A 13,920-nucleotide genomic window follows, 5' to 3' on the forward strand; every position below is an offset into this window, starting at 1 on the left:
GAAAACAATTTATACTTGTAGTACAGTAAAAAAAAATTGAGAGAGAGGAAGAGTGCTGAAAAGTATTGTGACTAAGGAAGATACAAAAACTCAATTGAGAAACAAATGATTTGAGTGAGTAATAAAAAGAGACCTCTTCATGAGTTTGGGGGAGAAATTTGGAAGAAGAGAGAATCAGAATACACAATATTGTTGGTGGAGTTGAAAGAAGAAAGAGATAAGAAAGAGGAGAGAATCTAAATTAATTAAATTAAGGTTTTTTCTAATTAACCCTCACATAAATTGAGGGTAGGTGCCCTATGATGATGTGCCACCAATGAAATTTATCCACATTTATTTAAGTCAAACATAATTAATTTTTTACCATAAAGTAATTTAGACTATTTTTATTTTCATTTAATTATATTTTATGTATTATATTCTATGAATTTATATTTTGGACCTAATTACTTCTGATTTGTTTGCTTCTTCTTCAAATTGTATTACGTCTCAAACAACTTTCAAATTGTAGAACATAAAAAAAACAGGGGAGAAAATGAATAAAGTATATACCAATTTGTTTCCAAGTTGAATGGCAGCATCTTGATAGCTACTTTTCTTGCCGGGACTACTCACACAAAACACACAAACCCTCTTGAACTTTGATACTCTTATCTCACCATTTATCTCCATTTGTATTTGTTTCTTGCAACGTTACTAGTTTGTACTCACACACACTATGTGACTATGCTTATGTGACTATACTAGTTTGGTGTTGATCACAAGAGTTGTTATTCATTTATAGTTGTCTTTTTGACCCAATTTTTCTCTTGTGTAGGTTTATTGAGTGGATATGGATTGTGGCTGTTGTGGTGAAAACATGAATCACAAAATGAAAATGGATGAAGAATTCAACTTGGTTCCCATTTGTAAGGATACCTTCTTTCATCATTCAGTTGTGAGGCTATTGCCAAACTTCATTTTGCAATGTCTCTATTCTAGGCCTCTCTCTCTTTTTCCTTCTCACTGTATTAGTATTCTTTATATATTGATATGGTAAAAATAAGCTTACTTACTACTAGGCCAAACATGTCTCTTACTATGTTATGTGGTGTAATTGCATTGGAGTTGTGTAGTGTCATGTTTTATTGATGTTGGTCTCATGTTGATTTATAGGATGAATATCGGGAACATCTGACCCAAATGGCACAAACTGATGGTGGTGCTACTGGTGACACTCAAGAGGGTGATGATCACAGAAAATTTAAATATGGAAAACTGTTTCTGGGGGTAAGTCTCGGGGTAGGTGTTATGGTACCGGACACTTGGTTGTAAACCTTAGGTGTGTAGACTTTGTGGGTTATTTTGAAGTCAAGTCTAAGAGCTATTTTGATAGGTTATATATTTTGTGGGATATTTTGGTGTTGTATGTTTTGTGGGATATATGTTTTTATGGATGTAGAACTTTTTGTTGCATTTTATGAGAAATAGATGGTCCTGTTAAGAATTGATGAATTTATATTTTAGATACATAAATACTAATTGTTAGTTGATTTTAATTTTCCATTAGCTAATTAAAATTCTATATTAAAAAATAAAAATAAATAAATTAGCGTCTGCCAAGCGGACTCTACAAGTGACGTTTTATAACAACAAAATATATTAGTGGCGTCAACCTAAAGCGGACTCTAGTAGCGTCTGCCTTATATGCAGTTCACTAGCTTCAACGTAGTGTCTATTAAAGCGGACTCTAAGCTAGCGTCTACTAGACGCAACTGTTAGCTTCAGGCATTTAAGAGTCTGCCACGATGTAGACGCTAAGTAGACGCTAAAACGCTTGTAGCGTCCGTTTTTTGCCCTTTAGAGTCTCATTTTGGCAGACGCTTTAAGACAGTTTTCTTGTAGTGATAGGAATCTACTCAAGTGTTAACAACTAGATCGACAAATTAGTGAATCGCAATGTCTTGTCAAAATCCACTCTATTCGTTGTCGATACTCCCCCGATCTCTCGGGCGGAAGCTACCTACAACGAATGATATTAACGCGCGTCAATCGTTCGCTACACTCTATGCCTCAATCTCTCGACCGGAGACACTCGAGCGCTTAATGCAATTCAGTTCAGAAATTAAATCAATACTCTCGCACGTGACTTAACTCGAAATCATTACAACACTAATGAAGGATTATAAAGCATTAAACATCGAATTGCATTAAATCAACACTATGAACAGAGTAGTTTCTTACACATATAGCAGATTACATGAGGTCTATCTACATCCTAGGCTATCCTAGATCCTACCTCCGAAGAACTTAGCTCCTCATCTCCCTTTGTTCGCGTCCGAGCTTCAATGTCATGGCTTGTGAATCCATGCTATCGATGTGCTTGGAGCTATCCTTCGGAGTCTTGAATCCCAATCTTGAAGTTCCAAACCCAGAATGTAGATCAAATTTGCAGAATTTTCCAACCCGAAAACAGAATTATGCAGAAACTATATATACAGAAGGCAACCACGCCGCGCGCCAGATCTATCACGCCGCGCGTGGTTGCAAATCCATCTACTACGCCGCGCGTGGTAACAGAATCACGCGACGCGTGATCAAGTCAGAGAGCAATCTTCTTCTTCAACAAGGCTTCACGCCGCGCGTGGTAAGGCATCACACCGCGCGTGATCGGAGTGAAAATCTTGGCTCCCTGTGAGCTCCATCACGCGGCGCGTGATGGGCTACGCCCCCAGCGTAGTGAAAATTCTCTATTTCCTGCAATTTTTCCTGTTTTCTTGCAAAACAAGTAATCAAGCTTATGGTTAGATTTCTCTTATATTTATTGCTAAAAACCTACTAAAATGCATCTAATGTTGCTAAAATAGGCATGGATTAGAGAGTGTGACGATTCGTCATCATTTTTGTTCTCTTATTATTTTTATTTAAACTAACATTGATATATATTTATTTTTTCGAATCTATAACATTGATTTTTTTTTTACTAATAACATTGGTATTTTAGAATCAATATATAACATTTAGAAACAAGCATTCAATGATCAAATTAATTCTAATTATATTTACACATAGTCTAAAATATAATTAAAGAAAACTAGTAACATAAAATATAATTAATTGAAAATAAAAGTAGTCAAAATAATTTATGGTAAGAAATTAATTATGTTTGACTTAAATACACGTGGATGAATTTCATTGGTGCCACATCAGCATAGGGCAACTACCCTCAATTTATGTGAGGGTAGAGAATAAGTGTAAATGGAGCTAGAAGAAAATTCATGGACGGTATGTGATAAAACAACCAATGATAAACTGCCAACTCAATTCGTGAACTATTCGTGAATCATGTTTTCGCTGAAACTAGCATTTTCCTTCCAACAATCATTAGAGTATATAAAAACGAACAAAAGACAACGATGTTTCTAGAACATTAATTTTTTTTAAGAACATTATTATTATTTTTTGACTAATAACATTATTATTATTATTATGGCCAATACAAAATTGACATTCTTCCTCCATCTAAAGAGAACGTCTAAAGTTAAAAATAACAATCGTAGTCTCGTAGACTACTAGAAATAGAAGAACATTTTTATTTATTCAATACAAAGCAACAAACACAGAACCAATTTGATGATGACACAAGGGAGCTAAATAATCCACAAATTTAAGTGGCTTCATTAATAGGATATTTGAATGATTTACGAGCACAACTTGCATGAGCTTGAAATTTTGCTTTAATACAAAGTTAGTAGGTTAAAAATAATTGATGTGTTAGCTGCATTTCACAAAGTGAATCATCCTTTCCATGACGGTTCTACCCTATTTTGTATAGGACATATATATGTCAACATGTCCACTTCAATAAATGTCTACACTCATCGATTTGTAGGTTCCACCTAAACTCCTGAGTGTCGCTCAAGAAATTTGTATATGCGACTGTGAGTACATATTTTCAGTACCATTTATTCCAAGTACCATGTACTACTAACTACTACAAAGTACATCAAACCCATTTTGAAAAGTTCAAGCTCCGAATATCTATGGCATTTCTTAGAATTAATAGTTGAAGGTAAGTCAATCTTATAAAAATCGGTTTATAAGTTGAGAATTGTCTTTTACTTATAAACTCATGTTCAGACTAACTTACATATGATGTGAGATTTCTTAACTCATTCCCTCAAACCCAACACTATTAGGTTTGATGCGTATTGAAGATTGTCTTTTTACTTATAAACTCATGTTCAGACTAACTCACATACGATGTGAGATTTCTTAACGCATTTCTTGACACCCAACACTATTAGGTTTGGTGTGTGATATAAATGACGGGTGGTCCAAATAGTAGGTGGCCCAATGCAGGGCCGTGTATTTTGAGACCTCGGACGAATTGGATTTAGAGGCCCAAATAAATTTAGTAAAATTAATATGTATTTTATTCAAAAAATAATTTTTTTTATTTAAATATAAATAATACCAATAATATAAAAAATTAATCATATTCTAATCAATAATAATAAAATACACCTTCAAGCTAGTATCATTAAAAATTGCAACTTAATTTTAAAAAATAATTCATTATTTTCAATGAAATAACAAAGTGTAGTTTTTTTTTTAAAAAAAAAATAAAGTAGTGAAGTTATTTATATATAGAGTAACTCTATTTATAGAAAATAATATATTCGTTAAGTTTTTAAAATGTACTACAACATGTTTTTAAAAAATATACCAAAAATTAATAGTTATTTCATTGGTCATTTATTGAGATATCCTTGTTTATTATGGTAGGTTAAATACATCCCATGCCATTTATTTAAATTTTTTTATCTCTTAAAATAAGATAAAGTAAAAAAAAAATGAACACCTAGGGAATCGAACACGCCGCCGCATGCATGCCCTATGAGAACCTAGAAACATTCGCACAACCGCAACACCATTTAATTAACACGTCTTGTAAATTTATCTCAGTAAACATGGAATTGGATTCCCTACGGTCAAATAGTGGCTGTAGATAAATCGCAACCACCTATTTTATTTATGTCTTTTATTTATTCGATGAGCTTTGAATCTGGACTATCAAAGTAGTGTGACTGCATGATGTCCCTGACTCCAAGGAATTCATGTCCAGGTAAACATACTTAACCATTTCTATGAATGATGGGCCATAAAAAAATAATTTGAGGCCCTTAAAATTGTATTGAGGCCCAGGGTTGTAAGCTTGCTTTCCCTGTCTCTGGGCCGGGTCTGATCCAAATCCAATGGATCTTGAAAAGGCTCCAATATCATCTTAAAATTCGGATTTTGACCTAATTCAACCTTACAAAATTGGCTTATAAGGTGAAAATTGTGTCAAACTTATAAATCCATGTTCAGACCAACTCACATTCGACGTGATATTTCTTAACGATTGCATAGAATTTACTTCATTATAGGAAACCATCATATAATTGTAGCCGGTCTATCACGAATGTCTTCAAAATACATTTGAAAACTATGATTTACTTTCCCAATACAAGAGTGATAAGTTTCTGCATCCGTCCCTAGATAGATCATTAGATTTAATAATACCATTGATATTGAAATGGTTTGTAAAGATGGAGAGAAAAGAAGGAAAGAAAAAGGAGGGTAGTTGAGATGTAGTCTAGACTATGATCATCGTGTATCTATTTCATTGGTAATATAGTCTTAAATAAATAGCTCTACCAAATTATAGTCTTCCAAAATAAATCAAGCATGAATTCAACAAATTATATAGCTGAAAATAACGTACTGTTGATATATTTAAAGTCAAATTAAATTGGTTGTGTTCGGAGAAGGCATGCATCATCGTTATTATTTTGTTAAAGACAGCTCTTTAATCTTGTTAATTAATTAATTGCCATATATAAAATAGAAGACCAAGACTGCTTAACATATATCAACCAAATATTGGTTTGAAGTGGTTAAGGGGATGAATTATTTTGAAAAATTCAAATTCGATTACTATAGAAATAACACTTGATTAGATTTTATTTATCTCGTAGCGGAACTCTAAATTACCGTAACGATTCTTCCTCTAAAATTTAGAGAATTAATAAAAAAAAATAAAAAAGAAATATCCAAGCAGATGTTTATAAAAAAGCTTAATTAACAAATATAATTTTTACACCTGATGATTAGCCACACATGAAAATCATCAAAAGGTTGTTAGCTCATTAATTAATTGAGATTTGACTTCTCTATTGGATTGAGCCACTCCACCAACAAAATCACTCTTTTTTTTTTTTGAATGGCAACAAAATCACTCATATTATAAATTTATTTTTAACTTAGATATGGCTGCCGAGAAAGAAAAAAATTGTTTATCTTTTATAAAAATATTTAGGTACAGGACCAAAAAATAAAAATGAATATTTATTTGTACTCTCTTGAGGTAGAAACTCATGGCATACTACTCATCAAACATGTACTTATGTATCGAGGTACATACATAGTACTAAGATTGTGATTGAGTTTGGAAGGGGAAGAGAGGGTTTTAAAAAAGAGAAAAATGTACAAGTGGATATAATTCATAACTTTTTAAATCTGCTTTTTTTTTTTTCTAGAAAATTGATTTTAATTTGTTTTTTTTTTATTAAAAAGTTATAAATATCTAAGGTGGATTCAAAATTAAATAAAAACATGAGAAATAGATATGCCACATCATCAAAATATATAGTCAAATAAAAAGTCGTCCAATTTGGAGGGGGCAAAACACCAATTAATCCTTTTTTATAGCACAAAAACCTTCTAATCGGGTGGAATTCAAAAATTGGATTGTAAAGAGGATTTGGAAGATTTTAAGGCATTAAGTTAATGAGTCACCACTTTTATAAATTTAACATTCTTCCCATACATAGCCGATGTGAGACTAACCACTCACACTTGAAACTCAACAATCTCCCTGATGGGGAATTAGCACAATAATAATAATAACGAGCAATACGCAGCGGAAATAAAATTCCCCAAACTTGTAAGAACCTTGAGGATCAACAACAAATAATATGGCAGACAATAAAGCAAAATAAAGACACCGGAATTTTAACGTGGAAAACCCTCGATGTGAGAGTAAAAAACCACGGGTCGTCCAGACCAAAGAAATAGCTCCACTATAATCAAATAAGGGTACAAAAGAGTCTCCAAGTGAGGCACAAATAAGTGCTAACAACCAATTACACAACAAAGCACTAAAGCTTACAAAACAAGAACAAGAAGATGAAAATACCCAAAACACCTGCTGTATTGCGGACTGAATATCTCACGAACCAGACCTTGTTTCGACGATCCGAACGGTCAAAAGATAGCCTCTGGAGTTGCGAACCTGCCCTCCAAATTTGAGTGATATCCAACGGTTAACGAATCCGGAATCGAAGTTTTAGTGGGACTGGTTTGAGAAAAACGGGAATTGTTTTCTCTCTTCTTTTCTCTCTTTTTGAAGGTTGTTCTCTCACAAAATTTACTCACTCCATAACCCTAGTATGACCACTCTCCACTTATATAAGTGAGACATAATGGGCTAATTAAATTGGACTTTTCTCCACATAGGAAGGGAGCCCAAAACCCAACAAATCTCCCCCTCACAACTATGTGGAGGAAATCGCCAAACCGGCGATATCACAACATGCTTCAAATTTTCCCCTTGGTAACGTCTTGGTCATCATATCTGAACCATTATCATCCGTATGAACCTTAACTAGTTCCAGCAACTTAGCATCCAAAACATCACGTATCCAGTGATACCTTACATCAATATGTTTGGACCTATTATGAAAAGTCGGATTCTTACCAAGATGAATAGCACTTTGGCTATCAACAAATAACACATATTTGTCTTGAACAAAACCAAGCTCCTGCAAGAATTTCTTCAACCATAGCAACTCTTTGCATGCTTCGGTAATGGCAATGAACTCTGCCTCCGTAGTAGACAATGCTACACACTTTTGCAATCTGGACTGCCAAGCTACAGCTCCCCCTGCAAACTTAATCATGTAGCCCGACGTAGACTTCCTAGAATCAATGTCGCCAGCCATATCTGAGTCAGAGTACCCTTCCAAAGTAGGCTTATCTCCCCCAAAGCAAAGTCTCATACAAGTAGTACCACGAAGATACCTTAAAACCCATTTTACAGCATTCCAATGCTCTCTACCTGGATTTGACAAAAATCTACTGACTGTACCAACAGCATGTGCTATATCTGGTCTTGTACACACCATTGCATACATCAAACTACCCACAGCAGACGCATAAGGAACACGTTTCATATCAAATGTTTCATCTTCATTTGAAGGACTTTGTTTCGAACTCAGCTTGAAATGAGTAGCAAGAGGAGTGCTTACCGCCTTAGAATTTTCCATCTGGAATCTCTGCAGCACTCTTTTGATATAGTGTTCTTGTGACATCCAAAGTTTCTTCTCCTTTCTGTCACGCGTGATTCTTATGCCAAGAATCTGTTTAGCTTCTCCCATGTCTTTCATGGCAAATGACTCGCCCAACTGCTTCTTTAACCTGTCAATGTTAGAAATATTTTTCCCTACAATAAGCATATCATCAACATATAACAACAGGATAATGAAGTCATCGTTAGAAAATTTTCTAACAAAGACGCAATGATCTGAAGTAGTCTTCTTGTATCCTTGTTCAGACATAACAGACTCAAACTTCTTGTACCACTGCCTTGGAGCTTGCTTCAACCCATATAGGCTCTTTCTCAATCTACACACATAGTCTTCTTTGCCTTTAACTTGAAAACCATCGGGTTGCTTCATGTAGATCTCTTCCTCCAAATCACCATGAAGGAAAGCCGTTTTCACATCCATTTGCTCAACCTCTAGATCAAGAGTAGTAGCCAAACCCAACACGGTTCTAATTGAGGACATCTTCACAACAGGTGAGAAAATTTCATTAAAATCAACACCCTTTCTTTGACGAAAACCTTTCACTACCAATCTGGCTTTATACCTTGGAGACTCAGAGTTACTCTCATGTTTGACTCTATATATCCACCTATTTTCCAAAGCCCTTTTGCCTTTAGGCAACTTCACTAAATCATAAGTGTGATTATCATGCAAGGATTTCATCTCATCATTCATTGCATCCAACCACTTTTGATTTTCATCACTTTCCATGGCTTCTTGAAAATACTCAAGTTCACCCTCATCAGTCAAAGTCACATACTCGTCAGAATTATACCTTGTAGAAGGTTGTCTCTGTCTGTTGGACCTCCTAAGTTGAACTTGAGATGATTCTGGAGCTTCACCAAGATTCTCATCCTGTGACATATCATTCTCCTCATCATTATCAGCTGGGATATATACCTCTTCTCCAAGTTGTTGATCATCAACATAATCATGTGGCTCACCATTTTGAACATCACCACCAATAGTATCCAGATTATGAACAGGCAACCGAACTGGATCAATATTAGACAAACTAACATCTTTCTCGGGTGTAGTTTTCTCCACCTTATCGATGTCTTCAATAGTTTGGTCTTCCATGAACACAACATCGCGGCTTCTGATAAGTTTATTCCCTATAGGATCATAAAACTTGTAACCAAACTCATCCTGCCCATAGCCGATGAAGATACATTGTTTTGACTTTGCATCCAACTTGGATCTTTCATCCTTTGGAACATGCACAAAAGCCTTACAACCAAAGACTCTCAAATGATCATATTTGACATTCTTACCAAACCAAATTTTGTCTGGAACTTCACTGTTCAAAACAACAGTAGGAGTGAGATTAATAACATGCACCGCCGTGTACAGTGCTTCACCCCAATAATGTTGAGGCAACTTAGCTTCAGAGAGCATACATCTAACTCTCTCAACAAGTGTTCGATTCATCCTCTCTGCTAAACCATTCAACTGAGGAGTTTTAGGAGGAGTCTTTTCATGTGCAATACCCTGCTGCTTACAATAGACATCAAAGGGACCACAATACTCACCACCATTATCAGAACGAACACATTTCAGCTTCTTACCTGATTGCCTCTCAACCAAAGCATGAAATTCTTTGAATTTCTCCAACACTTGGTCTTTTGTCTTTATAGCATATACCCATAGTTTCCTGGAACAGTCATCAATAAAAGTAACAAAATAAAGTGCACCACTAAAAGATTTTACCTTTAATGGACCACAAACATCAGAATGCACCAATTGAAGCAACTCTGACTTTCTTGAGGGAGGATGCTTCTTGAAGGATACTCTAGTCTGTTTACCAGTCATGCAATGAGAACACTTCTCCAAATCTGCATTCTTTAATCCTGGAAGCACATCCTTTTTGGCTAAAACATTCAGCCCCTTTTCACTAATATGACTAAGCCTTCGGTGCCACAAAGATGCTTTCATGTCGATAACATTCACACTGTCTCTAGCAACCAAAGCTTTTGTCCAATACAGTTTAGAAGTTTTCTCCCCTCTAGCCACAACCAAGTTACCTTTACTGAGTTTCCACTTTCCAGAACCAAAGTGATTATCATAACCACAATCATCAAGCATATGCACAGAGATCAAATTAAAACGAACATCCGGAGCATGTTTGACATCTCTAAGCAACAATTGCATTCCCATGTTGGTTTGCAAGCAAATATCACCAACACCAATTACCTTAGCTACACCATCATTACCCATCTTCAACCCTCCAAAGTCACCGGAAGTATAAGATGTGAAGAACTCCTTCCTCGGTGTAACATGCAATGTAGCACCACTGTCAACAATCCACATGCTCTCATCTGATACAAGATTAATGGACTCATGATCACGGAGAATAACAAGATCATCATTGATAGCAGTAGTAACACGATCATCATCATGATCTTCACGATCTCTTTGTTTCTGCTTACCCTTCTTGCCTTTGTTATCTTTTCTCCACTGATAACAGTACTTTTGTATGTGCCCTGATTTATGACAATAATTACACTCCATATTCTTGTATCGCCCTTTGGACTTGCTTCTGCTATTCTCTCTACCACCCTTCGGTTCTTTCTTCTGACTTCTCCCCCTATTTTCAGTGACAAGTACCTCGGATTGAGATGAAGTACCTTGTGCCTTCCTTCTCATCTCCTCATTAAGAATACCACCCTTAGCCGTTTCCAAAGAAACAACACCTTTAGGAGCAGAACTTGTAATAGAAACCCGAAACGTCTCCCAAGACTCTGGTAAAGATAGCAATAGAAATAGTCCCAAAAGTTCATCTTCAAATTTAATACCCATTCCTGACATCTGATCAAGGAGCCCCTGAAATTCACTCAAGTGATCTGAAATAGAAGTCCCCTCCTTATACTTCAAACTTATGAAGCTATTCAACAAGAACAATTTATTATTCCCTGATTTAGAGGCATACAAGGACTCTAACTTCTCCCACAAAGTTTTTGCATGTTTCTCATTAGCAATATGATTATAAATATTATCTTCAACATATTGCCGAATAAAGCCACATACCTGTAGATGTTCAAACTCCCATTCTTCATCAGACTTAGAATTCGGCTTTGCGGAACTAAATACCGGTAAGTGCAATTTCTTCACAAATAACAAGTCTTTCATCTTGCCCTTCCACAAATGGTAATTAGACCCATTCAACAATACCATCTTCATATTTGTATTTGACTCCATCTTTCAAACAAGTAAAATTGCCCTTAACCAAGAGCTCTGGTACCACTCTGATGGGGAATTAGCACAATAATAATAATAACGAGCAATACGCAGCGGAAATAAAATTCCTCAAACTTGTAAGAACCTTGAGGATCAACAACAAATAATATGGCAGACAATAAAGCAAAATAAAGACACCGGAATTTTAACGTGGAAAACCCTCGATGTGAGAGTAAAAAACCACGGGTCGTCCAGACCAAAGAAATAGCTCCACTATAATCAAATAAGGGTACAAAAGAGTCTCCAAGTGAGGCACAAATAAGTGCTAACAACCAATTACACAACAAAGCACTAAAGCTTACAAAACAAGAACAAGAAGATGAAAATACCCAAAACACCTGCTGTATTGCGGACTGAATATCTCACGAACCAGACCTTGTTTCGACGATCCGAACGGTCAAAAGATAGCCTCTGGAGTTGCGAACCTGCCCTCCAAATTTGAGTGATATCCAACGGTTAACGAATCCGGAATCGAAGTTTTAGTGGGACTGGTTTGAGAAAAACGGGAATTGTTTTCTCTCTTCTTTTCTCTCTTTTTGAAGGTTGTTCTCTCACAAAATTTACTCACTCCATAACCCTAGTATGACCACTCTCCACTTATATAAGTGAGACATAATGGGCTAATTAAATTGGACTTTTCTCCACATAGGAAGGGAGCCCAAAACCCAACACTCCCTCCAAGTGCGAGTTCTCACATCCTTTAGTTGATCCAATATCAGAATCCTCTCCCGCTCCCCCACCAATTAAGCCGAACCAAGGCTCTGATACCACTTGTTAGGGAGTCCGATGAGTTGGGGAGAAACAATGTGGCAATACTCCATGACTACAAGAGAGGGAGACACCACATCTCCAGCACAAACATTAAGACATTAGGTTAACGTGTCACATAGTCGATGTGAGACTAACCACTTACACTTGAAACCCAACAAAATTAATATTATCTCTGTATCTCTATAGTTTTTATATAAATCAATGATAATCGACATAAATTTGTATCATAAACTAAGAAATTTTTTTTAAAACAAAATAAGAAAGGGGTAGCTGCGCAGTTTGTTGCTCGTTTGTCTTTCATTCAAGTGTAATTATCTTACGCAGAATAATTTTTTTGGTAGAGAAATAAGAAAGAATCCTAGTCTACAGATGGAAATATTTATATATATAAAACTTGCAATAAAACTTCTAAGCAATGTAAGATAAAAAGAGACGGTCAAATCGTTGTATCATGAGCTTTGATACTATTGTTGAATCACAATGGATCAATCAAAGGATCATGCACATTGAGCTTAATAGTAACTATATAAGTGAGTTAAACACTACACTTTATTCAAAATCTTAAAGTATTAAGTTTATGAATTGTTTCACTTATAAAAAATGTTCAAATCCACTTTTCTAACTAATGTTGTGTTGGGGTTGATTGCAATGAAAGTCCCACATTGCTAATGAAGGAAAAAAGGTCAAGGAAATTATATTTGAGAAGTCTCACATTGCTTAGAAAAGTGAAGAGTGGAGGAGCTCAAGGCTATATATAGAGACCTCAAGTTCCTTGTTTCAACGCACCAAGCAGTAACACTTGTAAACACTTTAAGTTTATATTTGTGTCTTTTTTATTTTTTCTCTTTTGCTCTTGTTTAAGAGTATTGGAGATGTAGTTCAAATATTTACTTTGTAGAGTGTGGGTGTACTTAGGTCATGGGGTAGTTGAGAGTGAAATCTATATGTTGTAACAATTTTCATATAGTGTTTATTCTCTGGTTGTCGGTTTAAACAACGACCGTGATTTTTTCTCTGATTTTGGAGTTTCCACGTTATATTCTTGTGTTGTGCTTGCATTCTTTTATTTTCTCTATGCCTGTTTTTCCCAACAACTGGTATCAGAGCCCTTAGTTTGATTGAGGAGTAGGGAGTCCGCTGTGAAGTTTAGGCTAGAGAAAACTAATGGAAGAATCACGTTTGGCTTGTGAGAAATCAAGTCAAGGATATGGTGATGCAATTTGGGTTACACAAGGTCAGCCTGGAGAGGCGGTGGTAATAATACTCAACATCAGTCTGGAGAGGCGGTGATAAGAATACTCGGGTTACGTCTGAAACAACAACTTATTATGATGCGGAGGTGCTAGTGGAAGTTGGGAATCGGTGGAGTGTTGAGTCATGGACTTTGGAAGCTCCTATCACATGTGTTTGAAGAAGAAATACTTTTGAATCCCTAGAGCTAGTTGAAGGTATAGTTGTTCATCCCGGTGACGGAAAGCTTGATGCATAGATAGTAGGTAGA

The 13,920-nt window shown here is 35.7% G+C and overlaps 1 long non-coding RNA gene across 1 annotated transcript; it reads left to right on the forward strand.

Moving 5' to 3' along the window:
- The first annotated feature begins 525 nt into the window (after window positions 1–525).
- On the forward strand, window positions 526–1,538 carry LOC123923353. Its single transcript, XR_006814355.1, has 2 exons — window positions 526–908; window positions 1,156–1,538. It is a non-coding gene; the product is annotated as an uncharacterized LOC123923353 (long non-coding RNA).
- Window positions 1,539–13,920: the final 12,382 nt, after the last annotated feature.

Source organism: Trifolium pratense, linkage group LG4 (assembly GCF_020283565.1).
Source record: "Trifolium pratense cultivar HEN17-A07 linkage group LG4, ARS_RC_1.1, whole genome shotgun sequence".
Lineage (NCBI taxonomy): Eukaryota > Viridiplantae > Streptophyta > Magnoliopsida > Fabales > Fabaceae > Trifolium > Trifolium pratense.